We start from the raw sequence: 14,080 nt of genomic DNA, 5'->3' as shown, positions 1-14,080 counted from the left end.
TCTTTCTTTCTTTCTTTCTTTCTTTCTTTCTTTCTTTCTTTCTTTCTTTCTTCTTTTTTAAAAAATTTATTTGACAGAGAGAAACACAGTGAGAGAGAGAACAGAAGCAGAGGAAGTGGGAGAGGGAGAAGCAGGCTTCTGGCTGAGCAGGAAGTCCAATGCGGGGCTGGATCCCAGGACTCTGGGATCACGACCTGAGTCAAAGGCAGATGCTCAACAACTGAGCCACCCAGGCACCCCAGATACCAAACATTTCTTAAGCTTATTTCTAGTTATATTACTTTTTTTCCCCTAATATACAAGGAAGTCTTTTCTTTACTTCTCTCTTCTAACAGGTTTCTATTTGTATATATATCTCGTCATTTTTGTTTCTGAATGTTAGTTTTGTACCTAGTCATCTTATTAAATGCTCTTATTGTTTATTCTTTTTATTCGATTCTTTTTCAAAAAATATTTATTTATTTTAGAGAGAGAGAGGGAGAGTGTGAGTGAGGCGAAGGGCAGAGGGAGAGGGAGAGAAAGGGAGAGAAGCAGACTCACTGCTGAGCTGAGCATGGAGCCCCACAAGGAACTCAATCTCAGATCAGGACTTGAGCAGAAATCAAGAGTTAGACACTTAACTGACTGAACCACCCAGGCGCCCCTCTTTGGGTTATCTAAGCATAACATGATCTGTGCCAGTAATAATTATTTACCTCTTCCTTTTCAATTTTTATATCTTTTATTTCCTTCTCTTGCTTAATTGCTTTATCCAATTCCTTAGAGAAATATTAAATAGTAGTATGGGTACTAAATCTTTTTGTTCCTGAAATTAATGGGACTGCTTCACAGGCTTTCCCACAGGCTGTATCTATTTTCTCTCAGCTTTTCACCCACCCTTTTATTCTTTGCTCTGTATTGCTGGGGTTAAGAGCCTATGTTTACCTGGATCACTTGCTTGCTGGCTTCTTTGTCAGTTCTGCCAGTAATAAGCACTGCAGGGAGAACAGACTGTGGGAGGAAGAAGGTGTGTTCAGCTGCACCGTTTGGCAACTGTTGGCAGTGGTGGTTCCATAGGAGCAGTGGAGATGGGGTGCTCCCAGATTCCATCTGCCTGAGCCAAAGGCTGCACCGTTTCAGCCACTCCAGCTGTGCGCTCGTCAGCAGATCTAGAACATGTGACATTGTCTGCAGGACAGTGGCAGGATTTGTGGGCTCCAGGGAAGTTAGCAGTTTATGATCTCTGGGTATCATCTCTTATTCCTCTTGTCCCCCACTCCACTTCTTAATTTCCCCTAGGGGGTTGGAAATATATATAAAACCAAGGGGGAAAATATATGTGTATTTTTTTTTAAGATTTTATCTAGTTATTTGACAGATAGAGATCACAAGTAGGCAGAGAGGCAGGCAGAGAGAGATGGAGAAGCAGAGAGCCCAATGCGGGACTCGATCCTAGGACCCTGGGATCACGACCTGAGCTGAAGGCAGAGGCTTTAACCCACTGAGCCACCCAGGTGCCCTATATGTGTCTGTTCTAAAACAAGGGAAAAACATATATATGTTTTATATATTTTGTGTGTGTATATATATATATATATATTTCTATATATGTTATATATATATTTATATATATGTTTTATATATTTTAAAGATTTTGTTTTTATTTATTTATTGGAGAGAGCCTGAGAGAGAATGAAAGAGAGCAGGAGCAGGGGAGGAGAAGGAGAAGCTCAGCAAGGAGCCTGACTTGGCTTGGGATTTGATTCCAGCACCCTGGGATCATGACCTGAGCTGAAGGCAGATGCTTAACCAGCTGAGCCACCCAGGGGCCCCCTCTTTTTTTTTTTTTTTTTTTTTTTTTTTAAAGGGCCTAGCATGGAGCCCAATGCGGGGCTTGAACTCACAACCCTGAGATCAAAACCTGACCTGAGACTCTGAGATCCAGACCTGAGCTGCAATCAAGAGTCAGATGCTTAACTGACTGAGCCACCCAGGGGCTGCACAGCCAAACTTCCGGAGTCATCTGCTCCTGTTATCTCAATGTACTCCCCATTCACTCTTCCACTCTCTCCAGTCCAACACCTTAATTAAAAATTGTTCTTATCTTATTTGAACATTGCCAGATCCAATAGCTCTTCCTGTCCTTATCTTATTTGACCTCTTACCAGCCTCAGGAACAGTTGGCTACTACTTCCTTCTTGGAATACTATCTCATTTAAGCTATCCCAACATCACGGCCTTTTTGTTTTTATACCCCTGGCTGTTCCTCCTCAGACTCCTTTCTTATGAGGCTTTCTTATCTCCTCAGCCTCTGTATTTTGTTTCTTGAGGTTTAGCCTTAGATCTCCCTCTGTCTACATTATCTCATTAAGTAATTTATTTCTTCCATTTTCATGGGTTTAATTATTCACATATTAATCTTTTTAAAGCAGATCTCCCCCTCCCCAGTTTCCTTCAGGTTTGCATAAATCCAGTTGCCTACTTGACAAATTCCTCAGCATGTGTCCTGCATGGGTCACTTAACACACCCAAAATGATCCTCTTCAAGTCTCTTCTGCCCATTCTCCTCACCATCTCAATAAATGACACCATGAGCTTCTCAATTGCTTAAGCAAAAACCTAGGGCTTATTTTATTTCTCTTTCTCTTCCTTCTTTCACCCCTCTTCCTCCTCACCTCTTCGTTCTCCTCCTCCTTCTGCTTTCTCTCTTTTTAAACTTTGTATAGCAGAAGATTCTGAATACACACAAAAGTTGGCACAGTCACGGACCCCCGTGTATACATCATCCAGCCCCAACACAACCATCAAGCCATCGGTAACCCTGCTCCATCCACACCCTCATCCACTGCCCCCTTCCACCCTGGGTATCATTTTGAAGTAAACCCTAGACGTGTCATTTCATCTGTAAATATTTTAATACCTATCCTTAAAAGATATGTAACAAAAAATATAACTAGAATATTATCACACCCAAAAAAGTCTAGCATAATTCCTAGGACTCACTTTTTTGAGTTTCTTTTTCCCTTACTCCCCTATCCAAGCTCTCCCCAAGTCCTGCCGGCTCTATGTCCCCATTTATCTTTAATTCAAGCACTGCTAGCATCTTCACTGGCACAGAGCAGGCCACAGCCCTCGTCTGTGTGGCCCATTATAATAGCCTGGTAACTAGTCTCCCCACTGCCACCCCCTGCTTAAAATCCTTTAGTGAATTCTCATCACCATTTAGCATAAAATCCAAAATCCCTCTGGTGGCCCAAAGCCCTGCAGATCCAGCCTCTGTCTACTTCACCCCATTCTCCCACACTCGCCAAGCTTCAGCTACACAGTCTTTCACTTTCTCACATTCTCACTTTTTTTGCTTCAGTGCTTTTGAGCTTGTCATTTCCTTTGCCTACTATGTTTCCTTTTCTGGAGCAGTCCTCTTCTCCCTCCTGCCTACTTAACTTTTACTTACCTTGCAGGTCTTAGACTGAAACCATCCCTCCCTTTCCACCATCAAGGCCAAGAACTCTTAGCTCAGTTTGTAATGACTGTTTGTTGCTGTTATTATCTAATTAATATCTGTCAATAAGTTCCATGAGAGCAAGGATTATGTCTTTTTTCCTTATCATCACATATCCAGCACCTAGCATGGTGCCGGGCAAGTAGTAGGCACTGAAAATGAGACAGATAAACTAACGGGACTCCATGAAAATCTGCTTTTTTATTCCTTTTCCTGCTTCTATTCTTGCTAGGACCTATAACCTAGCCTTACACCTGCCTTATAGAACAGATAATGTGTGTCCTGCCTGTAAAGGTCAAGGAGTTAATGATGTCTTTTGATTCTTGCAGCACAATAGACAACATCTAAGGAGTGATGGGGTGGGTCGTCAGAAACATTTTCCAAGACCACTGGCTCACCAAGATCCCTAGCTGCAGGACGGAAGTGCCTCATGGAGGACACCTAACCACTTGTCTTTGTTCCTGGATGCCTGAGAAGACACATCAGGATCATGATCCTCAACAAGAACCCAGGACCCCAAGCAAAGATAAGACTCACTCTCTTTTCCTTTCCCATTCTCCCAGACACTCTGTGTTTATCCATCTACACTCTCTGTGTCTTCAATAAACTACCTTCACTTCCTCTCAGCTTGTATTTGATTTGCATCCTGCATGAAGACAAGCAAGTTCTTGGCTGGCCTTGCGTGACCTCCTCCTCCCTCTGGTCCTTGGACCTAGCCAGCCTGCATCAAAAACATGTGTTGTCAATAAACAACAAAGAGTTTTATCACAATTTATAATTGAAAACTTTCTGTCAATAATTTAAAGCCTGCTGTTTCCTCTAGTGAATTAATGCTACATTGTCAGACAGCATATTTTCCTCTTCATTGCCTTATATACTCAGGGCCATTTCCAGTGTCAGTCTCAGAGATCACTCAATCCATCATATTTATTAGATGGATGAATAAGAGGTACATATCCTGAGAAAGGGCCCATTTCATTGAGAAATGTATCACTGAGGATCTTATATGCCAACCTAAGGTGTTTGGATCTTTTTTTTTTTTTTAAAGATTATTTATTTATTTGACAGAGAGAGATCACAAGTAGGCAGAGAGGCAGGCAGAGAGAGGAGAGGAGGAAGCAGGCTCCCTGCTGAGCAGAGAGCCCGATGCGGGACTCGATCCCAGGACCCTGAGATCATGACCTGAGCCGAAGGCAGAGGCTTAACCCACTGAGCCACCCAGGCGCCCAAGGTGTTTGGATCTTATTCTATAGGAAATGGGAAGGAATCATATGGTCTGATGGCTTGTTGGAAGCATCTCTCTGATGACTGGATTTACAGGAAAAAAGACTGGAGGATGGGATACCAGCTGAGAGATGATTTGCATTGACATCAGCCATAGAAACATTTTCTCCTAGATATATCTCCTTTGGCAAAGGAAGTAAAAGCAAACTTAAATTATCAGGACAACACCAAAATATAAAGCTTTTGCACAGCAAAGGAAACCATTAACAAAATAAAAAGAAAACCCACTGAATGGGAGAAGATACTTGCAAGTAATATATCCGATAAGAGGTTAATATCCAAAATACATAAGGAAGTTATACAAGTCAATGCAATAACCCCCAAATAATACCATTAAAAAGGCAAAAGATATGAATAGACATTTTCCCAAAGAAGATATCCAGTTGTCCAAAAGATACATGAAAAGATGCTCAACATCACTCATCATCAGGAAATGCATATCAAAACCACAATGAGATATTATCTCATGCCTGTCAAATGGCTAAAATAAAAAACCTAAGAAAAAAACAAACATTGGCAAGGATGTGGAGAAAAAGGAATCTTTATGCAATGTTGGTGGGAATGCAAACTGGTGCAGCCACTCTGGAAAACAGTATGGAAGTTCCTCAAAAAAGTAAAAATAGAATTACCATATGACCTAGTAATTCTACTGCTGGGTATTTACCCAAAGAAAACAGAAACTCTAATTCAAAAGTTATAAGTGCCCCTATGTTTATTGTAGAATTATTACAATAGTCAAGATGTAGAAGCAACACAAATTTTCAAAGATAAATGAATGGATGAAGAGGCTGTGAGATATATATATATATATGTATATATATATATATATATATATTTATATATATATAATGGAATATTACTCAGCATTAAAAAAAGGAATGGGATCTTGCCTTTTGCAACAGTGTGGATGGGCCTAGAGTGTATATGTGAAATAAGTCAGAGAACAACAAATACCATATGATTTCACTCATATGGGGAATTTAAGAAATAAAACAGATGAACGAAGATGAAGAGAGGCAAACAAAAAAACCAGACTCTTAAATACAGAGATGAGACTGATGGTTGTTGGGGACAAGGAGGGGGTTGGGAGGAGGGGGTGAAATAGATAAAGGGATTAAGAGTACTCTTATCATGATATGCATGGAATTGTTGAATCACTATATTGTACACCTGAAACTAATATACTACTGTATTTTAATTACACTGGAATTTAAGAAATAAATAAAAATTAAAAAAAAGATAGATGAGGGGCATCTGGGTGGTTCAGTTGTTAAGGTCTGCCTTTGGCTCAGGTTATGATCCCGGTGTCCTGGGATTGAGCCCCACACTGGGCTCCCTGCTTGGTGGGAAGCCTGCTTCTCCTTCTCCCACTCTGCCTGCTTGTGTTCCCTCTCTAGCTGTCTCTATCTTTGTCAATTAAGTAAATAAATAAAAATCTAAAAAGAGAGAGAGAGAGATGACTTACAATGGTCCAGGGGAAGGATAATGAAAAATGGAGCATTAGTGGGGACAGAGAGGAGATTTATATAGGAGGTGGTAAGAGTAGCATTTTGTTTTTCATTTACAAAATTTTGGTAAAATATGCATAATATAACGTTACCATTTAAATCAATTTTAAGTGTATAGTTAATGGCATTAATTTCACTCCATTACTGTGCAGTCATTGCCACTGTCCATCCCCAGAACTTTTTTTTTCTTTTAAGATTTTACCCACTTACTTCACACACACACACAAACACACACACACACACACACACACACACACAGACTGAGAGCACAAGCAGCAGGGAGCAGCAGGCAGAGGGAGAAAAAGAAGCAGACTCCCTGCTATGAGGCTCCATTCCGGGACCCCAGGACCATGACCTGAGTTGAAGGCAGATGCTTAATTGACTGAGCCACTCAGGCGTCCCATCCCCAGACCTTTTTGATCTTCCCAGCTGAAGCTCCATGCCTATTAAACAATAACTTCTCATGAGCTCTTGGCAACCCACCATTGATCTATATATTTATTTTTAAAAAAGATTTTTAAAATCTTTTAAAAAAATTTATTTTTAAATTAAAAAAAATTTATTTTTAAAAAAGATTTGGTTATTTATTTGAGAGAGACAGAGAGAGCATGAGCAGGGGGAGGGGCAGAGAGAGAGGGACAAGCAGAATCCTCACCGAGTGGAGATCCCTATGTGGGGCTCGATCTCAGGATCCCAAGATCATGACCTGAGCTGAAGACAGATACAACTGACTGAGCCACCCAGGTGACCCAAAGATTTATTTATTTATTTTAGGGGGAGAGGGGTAGGGGGAGTCTTGAGCAGGCCAAAGCCTCATGTTGGGCTCAATCTCAGGACCCCGAGATGAGGATCTGAGATGAAACAAAAAATGAAACTAAGAGTCAGACGCTTACCTGACTGTGTCATCTAGGCACCCTGTAAACATTTATAATTCTTAACAGATTATTCTGAGACTTCTGACTCTGGTCAGGCAATTTATCAGAATAAGGACTTTTGGGGCATCTAGGTGGCTCAGTGGGTTAAGCCTCTGCCTCGGGCTCAGGTCATGATCTTAGGGTCCTAGGATCAAGCCCCCTATTGGGCTCTCTGCTCAGCAGGGAGCCTGCTTCTCTCTCTGCCTGCCTCTCTGCCTAGTTGTGTTCTCTGTCTGCCAAATAAATAAATAAATAAATCTTTAAAAAAAAAAGAATAAGGACTTTTTTTTTTTAAAGATGGTGAATTTGGTTTTGGCATGCTGACTTGGAGGTGGTATGTCCAGTGAGGAGTTAAATATGTGATTCTGGTATTTTGAAGAGCATTTTAGGCTAGAGATAAATACCGGAGACCCATTAGGATAGAGGTTGTTTCTGGTCTGGAACTCCAATCCAGCAACTCTTCCTGTCCTTTCTGATTTGGTTGGATACATTGTAATTCCCCCAAGCCAAGGGCCAGGGAGCCATTCTTCCCCCTCCTGTTCTCTCACCCCTGTCCCCATTTAATTCAGCACTAAAGCTTGCTGTGTACTTTCAAATACCTTCTCCACATCCCTTGAATCTGTTTCCTCTCTCTTATCCCAACCGCCAGTGCTATAAATCCAGGCCCACATCATCTGGTTCCTGGACCATGAAAACAGCTGCCTAGTTTTCAAATCCATTCTCCACACAGTCAACAAGCATGAATTACCTAAAATACAAACGTCACCATACCATGCCCTTATTAAAAATCTGAATTGTTTCCTCATTGTCACCTGTAAGATAAATTCCAACTGCTTACTACAGTAGAAAGGCCTTCTGTGGTCAGCGCCGGTGGACGGCTCAGCTTCTTCTCTGAGGCTGTCTCCTTTGCTAAAGTGCTTCAACAGCTCCAAGTGTGTGCAGTTCCCCTGCTACCCAGCCCTTTCATGCTGGAGCCTCTGCCAGGCGGGGCCCCTACACTCACTTGGTTTACTCCTTCTCTTTGTTCAATTTATTCTGGCTCTCCTTTACCCAGAATGGCTTTCCTGTGGACTCCCTAATTCTGATACTGTCCTGGGCCTCTTTTCCCTCACACCTTATTCAGATACTATTGTTGTACTTACCATAGTGTGCCAAAAATATCTATTTATGTGTCTGTCTCCTTTAAAAGTCCATTGGCTTATTGAGTCCAGGGACTATGTCTTAATATGTTCCTCTAGTCCCAACACAGTAATAATGTTTTTTGCAGAATGAATGAATGTTGCAGAGGAACCAGATGTATAAGCAGTGAACAAAACACAGATATAGGACACTTTTAAAGCAAGTTTTAATTTAAATTCCAGTTAGTTAACATATAGTATATTAGTTTCAGGTGCACAATACAGTGCCTCAGCACTTCCATACAACACCCGGTGCTCATCACAACATACAGCAAACTTTTATGTGAAATTCAAAACACTATTGTAGGTCATTAGTACAAAATATGCATGCGACAGACTCCAAATTCTGTGTGCTGGAGAAAACTATGAGGGAACAATTTCTCCTCTTCTCTTGGTGACATTACGGCTGTTGTTACCATGAAATATTTTTTAATTTTGCAAAATGGTAATATTTAGTATTCCAGAAACTTCCAACTCAAAGTTTAGCCCCGGACCAACAATATTGGCTTCACCTAAGTATTTGTTAGAACTGCAGTCTTAGGCCCCACCCCAGACCTTCTGAATCTAAATCTGTATTTTAACAAGGTCCCTATGGGATAGGCAGGGCTAGGTAGGGAGAGATAGATGCAGCTAGGTGAACAGGCTCACAGAAATCCCAAAAATGTGCAGGTGTGGGAAAACCAGAGGTAAAGGAACAAACTGGACCACTCTGCCCTACGACCACCCTGCCCTAGGTGTGGGAGGTGGGTGTCTTTTTTTTGATAATCACCCGTGACCAACAAAGAATAACCAGACGCTACAAAGGAGGTCGGCCATTGAAGGTGATATCACTAGTCCTTGTTCAATGGTGTTATCAACAGAGAGGTTAAAAGGATTTAAGGTCCCTGGTTGGCTTTCTATAAAAGACTAATCCTAAAGGCCCTCACTGGGACCTGCCAGAACACCTCTCGCTCAGAAGAACTTTTTCTGTATCTTCATTTAATAAACCTCTATTGCTTTACTCACTTTCTTTTGTCCCTGAGATTCATTCTTGGACTCTGTGAGACAAGAACCTAGCTGTCCTGTGTCACCCAGGTCATTCCTCTGTGTATTGAAGTTTGAGAAGCACTATCTTTTAAGAAATCACTTTATTGTCTGAAAAGGGGTCTGAAGACTCGTGAGCTCAGGTCCTTAGTTCGTCTCGTCCTCCGGGAAGCAGTGCTGTGGAGGGCTTGGCTGGCTGGACATTCCAGAGCTTGACCTCAGGGAGGAGTGGTGGCAAAGGACCAACATAGCAGCTGTTCTCATAGTCAGGTCTAAAGTATGAGCCCCTCACTGGTGGGGTCAAACAGGAGCTGTCTGGGGCCTGTGACTGGGCTTGGGTAAGTAGGACCAATGGAGTCCAGCCAGGATTAGTCAGGGAGATGTGGCAGAAGGACCTGGGGGGAACTGTTGGGGGAGACAATAAGGGGCCTGGTCAGTGAGCATTAGTCAGGGCCAGAGGATCAGTTGAGCCCATTCCTGGGCTTGGGGCAGGGACTGGGGTTGGGAGCTCAGCTTCAGGAATGGGGTGAGGCGCAGGCTTGGAGTAAGGGTCAGAATGTTGAGTGTAAACAACATTCTTGTTAGCCCCAGGCATGAGGTTTACCTTTATAAGGGGTGGATGTGCTAAGATGTCCTGCTTTCTCTTGCAGTGGACAGACTTTTCATCTTCCGTCTCTGGTCCTAAGAACAACTCCCAGGGAGCAGGTGGTGGAGGGCCAGAGTGGCTGAGGCCCTCCAGCTCCTCAGTGTGCTCTTCTAGTGTCTATATTTGTTGTGTGACTCCTGCAGGTACCCTTTTATGTTCAAATGTGATGTTCTGGTATTCTGCAACAAAAATCATGAAAGCCATCAGGTGTTAGAATGCACACTGTGCATCAGAATGCACTGTGATCTGTGTTAAGCATTAACACCTGCCCTTTTCTTCTGTCAGGGAAGAGAGTTGTGGATCAGAATTTGGACCTTGCACCTGGCCTGGGAGGGCTGAGCAACCAAGTAGAGATACTGCAGCCTTGGGAAGAAGGCAAGTGTTCCTTAGCTCAGTCCTGTTAGGGTTATCATTTTGAAGGAATAGGGTCAAGATCTTAATATCAGAGCAATAATTAAATCTTTAAAGTTTTTAAACATTTTAAATAATGTTAATGTATTTATTTGAGAGAGAGAGAGCAAGGGAGCACCTGAGCAGGGGGGAGGGGAGGCAGAGGGAGAGGGAGGGAATGAATCCCAAGCACACTCCCCCTGAGCATGGAGTCTAATGTGGGGCTCAGTCTCATGACCCAGAGATCATGGCCTGAGTGGAAATCAAGAGTTGACACTGAACTGACTGATCCACCTAGGTGCCCCAATATATGCTTTCCTAATACGAAAGTGGATTTTATTGATTTGGGAGAAAAATGAATCCTCACTAGGATGAGTTATGCTTGGTTTTAGATAAATGGTGAGGAAGTTGGCTACAGCACACAATGTCTACTTTATGAAATCAGAGATAATTTGAATCTGGTAAAATCTGGACAGAGGAAAGCTTCTGTTAGCGTTTGGCTAAAACCTGGTTTGAACATGGGTAGAGAGAGAGCAGAAGAGGCCACAAGAAATCCTTTTCTCCTGAAGATCTAGGTCTATAAGGACTCTTTTGCTTGTATGGTACAAGGGAATGGTTTCTTTAGATAAAGCATCTCTTCTAGTTGTCTTCTGGACTGTTCTGTAGTAGTTCCCTCTTACAGAGGGCTGTAGCGCTCCATGAGAACACAGGGGGTGATTTTTTTTTCCTCCTGGGGAAGCCCAGAAAGGCAGGAGGACATGATCAGGGCCTGAGGTGAAGCCACGAGTTGGAGAGGATGCACTTGTCCTCACTTCCTTGGGTGTGTGAGAAAGCCCCACCACTTTGAGCTGCTGAGCTGTATGTAGGTGGCTCTCCTAGCAAGAGAGAACTTGAAGTTGGTGTATCTAAATTCTCACTCCCACCCTCCCACCCTGGGAAGCAAAGGACTCGCCAGTAGTCTTATTACTTGGGAAACCAGGAAAACTACAGGGCCTGGCCTTGTATCCATGAGGGGCCTCAAGTATAGTGTTTGCTTTATTGTCAGCTAAGGTCACATTGTCTTTGCATTTATTAGTTGTATTCAAAGTTTTGGTTAGCTAAAAATAAGTATCTAAAATATATCGATATTTTAGTAACTCTGTTCTGGCATTTCTTTATTTTTTAATTTACCCAAAGCCTGAAAAAGGAAGAGAACTAGTTTTTTTCTCAGTCTCTGAGTGGCCCTGCCTGCCACATCCAGGTTGTGGATAGAATGTGAAGTCAGTTAAGAGAATTGTAGAAAGTTACTCATTGTTCTGTATGTTGTGAAACAGTGTGAAAATTATTTCCCCTTGGTAACATAGGCACTAAAAAAATGGAAAACCACGAGTGCTAGCTAGTCTTATGGACCGACTTACTAATATCACAAAAGCTGGTGATTCACTCCTAACTCATCCCAGCAGCGCCAGTCCTGCCCAGCTCCTGAGGCACTCCCTGTTGACACTGGCCCTGGTCTCCCGACATGGCTATTACACCCCCCACCTCCAAAACCATGGTCGTGGGGAAACAGAGGGCTCATCCTGAGGTTTTATGACTCCAGGACCTAGAAAAGGCAGACTTGAGACTTGAAGTCTTTGAAATCGTTTTGGTTCCATAGTTTCTGCAGGACCAACCTCCTTCTGAGATCCTAGGGAACCTTGGAGGAAGTGTGATGAAAACTAAGAGCAGGAGGAAGCCCTTCTGGAATGGTGGAGTAAAGACCTCCGAAAACAAGTTTTTCCATAAAAGCAATAAGAACACTGACAAAAATTGTCAAAATCAGGTGTTTCAGAACTCTGGAAATTAAACAAAGGCTTAACAACCTAAGGAGCATTTTTTTTTTTTTTTTTAAAGAAAAATGGTGGAACCTTGCAAGAACAGGGAGTTTTGCGGTGTTTTAACTTGCCCTGCTCTTTCCCCAGTTCCACGTAGTCTTAAAACCAATGGCCTTGGATCCACAGTAACTGCAAAACCCAGACTCCTAGCAGCTACTGGAAGGTGTAGAATGAACTTGAGCTCCCAGAAGAGCTGTTTTCCAGACACTTGGTACTATTTGACTTGTCTGAAAAATCTCTGGGAAAGCCCCATTTATCAGGGCTTCTCTTTATTTGCTCAGCGAGGAAATCTTTACCTTTAGGGTGTTGGTTAGATAATCAGGGGCAATATTTAAAAATCGCTGTTGCCTGATGTGGCAATCCTGTGGGGCAAACAAGAGGCTGGCTAAAATTATGAAAGGAAGATTTGCGGATGTTGATAGGGGGCTTTGAAAATCTGAGGGTCTAGAATCAGGGTAACAGTGCAGGGCTGCACATCTGTCACCTCTGACTGACCTAGGGACTCTATTCAAGCAGGAAATGAAGACTAAGTGGGGGTTGAAAACTGCTAGAGAATCAAAGGTGTGCCAGGACACACATACTCCACGTCAGCAAAGTGGGGAGATTTAACGGTCAAAGTACTTAAGGAAATACTTAAGGAAATCTGTTTGATCGTTAGCTCATTGCTAAGCTAGCTAAGCAGAGAGTTAGGTGGCCACACGAAACAAAGAATATAGACTTTATAGAATTAGTCCAGGAAAGTCATTCAATAAACAACGATAACAAACAGCAATAACAAAAATCCCCAAGGATGTGGGAATCTGATTTTTAGAGCTACCACGATGTTATTTAAAATGTCCTGTTTTCAACAAAAATTATGAAAACATGCAAATAAACAGGAGAGTGTGGCCCATCTACAAGAAAAAGAAAAAAAAGCCATGAATAGGATTGCCAAGGAAGGCCAGATGTTGGACACATAATATTCTCTTATCACCTTTTTATTTTTTAAATTATTTTTTAAACAATTTTATTAATTTATTTGTCAGAGAGAGAGCAAGAGAACGAGAGAGCACAAGCAGGGGGAGCAGCGGGCAAAGAGAAAAGCAGGCTCCCCACACTCAAAAAGCCTAATGTAGGACTCAACCCCAGGACCTTGGGATCGTGATCGGAGTGGGAAGGCAGATCCTTAACCGGCTGAGCCACCCAGGTGTCCCAAACTTTTATTCTTTTTCTTGACCAGTCTAGCTGAAAGCTTGTCAATTTTGTTGATCTTTTCAAAGACTCAGCTTTTTGTTTTGCTGATTTTCTCTATTTTTAAAAAGTTCTTACTTCGCTAAGCATGATACGCTCTAGTTCCATATCATGCTTAGCGAAATAAGTCAAGCGGAGAAAGACAACTATCATATGATCTCCCTGATATGAGGAAGTGGTGATGCAACATGGGGGCTTAAGTGGGTATGAGAAGAATAAATGAAAGAAGATGGGATTGGGAGGGAGACAAACCATAAGTGACTCTTAATCTCACAAAACAAACTGAGGGTTGCTGGGGGGAGGGGGTTTGGGAGAAGGGGGTGGGATTATGGACATTGGGGAGGGTATGTGCTTTGGTGAGTGCTGTGAAGTGTGTAAACCTGGTGATTCACAGACCTGTACCCCTGGGGATAAAAATATATGTTTATAAAAAAATAAAAAATTATAAAAAAAAAAAGAAATGCAACAGAAAAAAAAAGTTCTTACTTCATTTATTTCCACTTAATTTTTTAAAAAAAGATTTTATTTATTTATTTGACAGACAGAGATCACAAGTAGGCAGAGAGGCAGGCA

This window comes from Mustela nigripes, chromosome 6, assembly GCF_022355385.1.
Source record: "Mustela nigripes isolate SB6536 chromosome 6, MUSNIG.SB6536, whole genome shotgun sequence".
Taxonomy (NCBI): domain Eukaryota; kingdom Metazoa; phylum Chordata; class Mammalia; order Carnivora; family Mustelidae; genus Mustela; species Mustela nigripes.
This window is presented reverse-complemented; position numbering follows the sequence as displayed.